The sequence below is a fragment of the Mastacembelus armatus genome, chromosome 3 (genome assembly GCF_900324485.2).
Source record: "Mastacembelus armatus chromosome 3, fMasArm1.2, whole genome shotgun sequence".
Classification (NCBI taxonomy): Eukaryota; Metazoa; Chordata; class Actinopteri; order Synbranchiformes; family Mastacembelidae; genus Mastacembelus; species Mastacembelus armatus.
Genome location: NC_046635.1, coordinates 9956101 through 9961596, shown reverse-complemented (window position 1 = coordinate 9961596; position 5496 = coordinate 9956101).

The window sequence follows — 5496 nt, the reverse complement described above, 5'->3', positions numbered from 1 at the left end:
CTGAGCTACTCTCTGTGATTCATGCTTCACTAATTGCCATCTGATTATGAGGGTGAATTGGCCTGGAAATGAAATGCAACAGCAAATAAATTAGAGAGAAAATAAATGCTCATTGAGTTTGAGCTCATTCAAACTCATCAGCAACAGAGGTGCAGAGCTGTATTAAAAAGTACTTTTCCCAGAAGACTCTGTTAATGGAGCTGTGTGACACTGTCTGTTTATCTGATGAGGTTATATCTGATACACACACACTGACAGCCAACAGTATACAATGTCTGGTGGAGCTGTCAAATATTCAGCAGATCCTTCAAATGATAATTCATGTCAATGACTTTGCTTATTACGTGTAGATGTATGAATTAATCATGTAACCATTTTATTTTGACATCGGCTACTCGATCTCTAAATATGATAAATAAGAATACTTTGAAGATAATTTGCTGCAAATAACATGATGTGGGTGATCTGGCAGCTTAATGTGTACCTGTGATTTCTTTCCCAAATATTAAAATATTCCCCAGATTTGATTGACTTTTATTGACTAAAAAATGCAATAAAGGTTTATGACTGCACGGTGGCACAAGTATGCTGCATTCTTAAGACTAGTTTATATATTTTAATTCTGCTAGTTTATAGATTAGGTCTGTGGGAGAGCAAGCTGAGGAAATTAGTTTATTTTAGGACTGAAACATAGAGTATTTTCAGTATTGATTAAACTGCTGATTATATCTCTCAATCAAATTTACTGTACAAAATATCAAAAATATGAAAAATGCATGTACCGATTTTTAAGCTTCAAAAGTATATATTGGTTTTCCAACCAGCAGCCGAAATATTCACTTTGAAATTATGTAAAATGAAGAAAAGCAGAAAACATTAACAATTACAGATCTTTATCATAGTGTAGTTCAGATTCTCTGCCAGTAGACATATTAATTAATTGTTCATTATATTTTGCATGTTAGAGCCACTTTGGGACAGATGAAATGAATTCAGACATATTAACTTGTCAGTGCTGTCATGATACTATTAATAAATCTTTAAAATGTCATGTTTTTACGTGGTGAAACAAACGTCATGCTTTTAGTGAAAAAATAATGTTTTCCTTACAAGAACGTAAGCACAATTCAAATGAACGTTAGAGAAATTAAGAGCTCTTAGATCATGTCATTCATCTTATATAAGTTCAAGTTCAGTAACAGGTAAAATGCCATACATCAGTCTGGACAGAGGTTCTCGGCCTTTAATTTCACTGTGGTGCAATGACATCACATGTTACCAGACCTCATATGTGACATGTCAGACCCCTGAAAACCAAAAAGACATGCTGTTGCTCACCTTACATCACTAGCTTTTGATTTATTGGGATCTTACAAAGCGCCTGGAAAACTGTATGACTCCTTCTTTCTCACCAGGGCATGGTGTTTGTAACATAGGCCTCAAAGATCAAATCGCTGCTTGAGGTTAAGATCGAACCTGTGCTAAACCCACCGGCTGCATGTTATGTTCACCTATGTAGACTCTGAATAGACTTCGACATAGTTTGCACTTAATATATGTTTGATCCAAGTGTCCCATTTATAGCAATACAATCCTAATAGAAGACTAGGGGAGTTTGTCACATGTCCATGCAGACTGAATGACGCTCAGCTGGTGTATGAATGAATAGGTGCATAGAAAAAAAAAAACCTATTACAGCTGCAGAACAATCATAAAAAAAGTAATTGCTGTATTATTGATTAATATTCATCACAGTATCATTCTTCCATTTTGAAGAAAGCAGGTAAACTTCAAATTTCAACCAAGGTATGACATTCTGCGGACACTTTCCTACCAGCAGGACACAAAACAGCAATATAATTTGCTAACACACAAATCAAGTGTGCAAAGAGCATTAATTAGAAATTCATTAAAAATTCAGAGTCACCGGCAGGTGTGCAAATAAAGGATTAGGTAGACATTAATTATACCACATAAGAGAACATTTTAATTGCAATTCCTGGATTGATTTACACAGGGAAACAATCAGGCTCTATGCAATATGGCTGATTGCTCATTTTCTGGAAGAAATAATGAAGAAAACACCTCGCCAGGAAACACTGTGCCCAGCTGTAAATTCTGTAAATTCACACACACATACAGATTCAGAGTTGTGTATGTTATATAGTCCAGATGCATTCAGGCTTACCTAAGATATAAAACAACTGTATATCTTTTGATATGAATCATACAATAAAACATAAACAGATTTGCACACATAGCTTCTGTTGAGACATATCCACACTCGCCCAGAATTACAAAACCTGACACACACACACACACACACACACACACACACAGGCATGTTCATCAACATAAATACACATACACTGCAGCTTGGCATTACCATCTGCTTGTGTTGGTGGAGAAGTTCTTAAGCACCAAATGTTGCACTGTTATGACTCAAGTTTGTGAATTCTCCAACCTCCTCTGTGTTCCTGATTACTGCATTATGGCATCTGCTTAATTAGCTTGGCTTGTGTCATATGTTGCACACGAGGGGGTGTTAAAAAGTGCCCTTCCCTCTTGCTCATTATCTGCCTCGATTCATGTGATGTATAATCTCTCTTGACAGACATTCATATTGACATAGGGACAGCTGTCAGCAGAGTATGGACATAAAGGGTACACATTGAATAAATAAGACAAGAAGGTCAAATAAGTGAAAACCCCCCAAAATTTTAAGTGAAACTAGTAATTCTGTTTCATTTTGCATCTATCAACACTGCTACAGTTCTATTTACATTACAAGCAATCACAAGGACTTGATAATAAACTAAGTATTTTGATCAATACAGATATAATATAAAGTCAGCTCTTGCCTGTGCATTTGTTAATCTGGCTCGGTTCAACTCTTGGCAAAGAGTCAACCTTGTTATCATCATGCAGGAAATTCTAATAGTTGTCTGCATAATAGTTGTAAACTTCCATCCCTCAAAATGCTACTTTCTTAATGGGACATAGATTATGTAGGCTGTATGAAGACTTAGGTTGTTTTTAGGTTCTCTAACAATTCAATATTTTGTCTATAACATTTGTATATGGCAGATAAAGCATGGCTAAATTAAGTAAAATATCATGGCTATGGTCAGTAACCTATATTTTGGTTAAAATAGTTTAGCACACCAGGAAAAGATTGTAAAAAAACTGCTAATCTGCAATGTGACCATCACAGGATGTGCTACATACCCATCAATATCTCCTTCTTTGCCACAGTCTATAAAGAACACAGAATGTACTGCACAGAAATCACAACCTGTATGAATATAATAAATATCTAGAAAAAAAAATCACCTGAGCCAGTAGGATTCATGATCTGTGGAACATAAACTTTACAAAATATTTAAAAGTTGTTAAGATATTTCTGGAACAAAGTACTGGATCGATAGACTGGTCCTACAAAAAGGGGGATTTATCTGTTTGTAATATTTTAGGAAAATATTGAGAATACTGCTATTATTAAATGGATATAAGTGAGACTGTGCCTAAACTTTTAAAAAAAAGAACTGATCATGTAAAAAATAAGTGATGCTGACGCCAATAAGACTGGTTGATATACATGTGGAAGGTTTATTATGTATGAATTATCTATAATCTCGACTCACGAACCTAGTATGCTGTGCGTCAAACAGAAAGCTGTGACCTTACAGCCTCAGAGACAAAGCTACAGCTTTTGTTTGAAAAATGTGGTGAACACAGTTCTCTTACGCAAATGAAAATAAAGATAGAGATGCTAATTTTGGTCAAGTGACTATTATTCCCCTTGAAAATAAACAGATTTTCACACCCACTCAAAAACTCCAACATATGTTCCATTGATGCCTAATGGGCCTGCTTGTGCAATGCATAAGAGATTGAAGAGGGCAATTAGTTGCATGTGGCTTTGATTAGTAGTGATTCCACAACAGTGCTGGAAGGAATATGGAAAACAAAATACTAAATTACTGTTGAAGCTCTTTTTGACAAAATGTAATAAAATGGAAGAAACTATTTAACTTCATGGTAATAACAGGTAAATGTGGACACGTTAACTATAGTGCAGAGCCTGTGGCTAAGATTATGCATATTCTACCTTACAAACAGCCTGTGCCAAGCAATGCATATAAAACTGAAATAAATGGCTACAGATGCATGAACTTGCCCTGAAAGAGGTTTGCTTACTCTGTGATCTCATTCTTAAATGAAACCAATTTGCCTAGAAATTGGTTCTAAGGCCTAATGCTGAACTCTGTACATCAGCTAAACCACACACACACATATACACAAGCGTGCACGCACACAGACATACACAAACACACATTCACACACAGAGTTTGCTTTTACAAACACACTTTCACAGTCACACTGCTTCCACCCCTTGCCTCACTGCAAATCATGTTTGACTTTGAAGTGCTAATTTTGGAAGTTTAGCCAATTTTTATTTGCTGCTTTGAAATGTATCCCCTAAGCTGCTGCACCAGCAATGAAATATACAGACCTTTACAATGAGGGATAAGTGACCAAAATGAGAAGCGCCTGGTTTTCTTCCTAACATTATATAACTGTGAATAATCCCCACATAGCATTTTCTCCTGTGCCATCACTGCTTCAATTTATATTCAAAAATATTATGCAGACTTTTTACTTTTTGCTCATTCCTCAATCTCTGCCTAAAGTTGGAGCTAATTTAAGATATCAACAATACAGCGCCACAGATAAAAACCCTAAAACATTTTTCACGATTGCTGTGTTTTAAAATTTGTCAATTACAATGGCACAACTAAAAAGGGCATGTAAAACAGTAATATGAGCATATGAAGTTATCTGATTTTCTAAACTGAGTCTTATAACAAGGACATTACATCATTAGTACAGGTGAAGACAGAGTGCAGGGCTTTGTTTATATAGGAGAGTGATCCACTTTAGTAACATCCAAATCCTGATAACAAACCACAGTTTGACCAAGGCCCACGTGGACCTATAGTCAGGTGTGTCTGATCATGGATAAACACACATCTGCTTTATGTAAACATTTAACAGTAGTCTGTTGTGCTTTGTCCCTGTGTTGTACAGAAAACCCACACACTGAGAAAAAGGTCTGGGTAATATACAAAGCAGTGTGATGGGTGCAAGGCTGACCTCAATCACAATCCTTTTTTAACTGCTTTCAGAACGAACTGAAGCATTATATAGTAAAATGAGTTGATCAGATTGGTTCCTCACCAAGCAGCCCAGCTAATAACATGGAAAGTAAAGAGCTTGAGGGAGAGAAGATTTGGAATGTGGGCCCCTCCACTTTTCAGTGCTGCTCTGCTTTAACACTGTCCTGGACTTGGCAATAAATTGCTCTGGTAATCAGCTTTTTGAAAAGCTTATTTACTGCTTGTTTTGTGTTTATTGTAGTTCTCAGAATGAAATATAAAATTGGATTTTATTACATGTGCAATTTTCTCCTCTTGTTCAGAATACAGAGAGAGA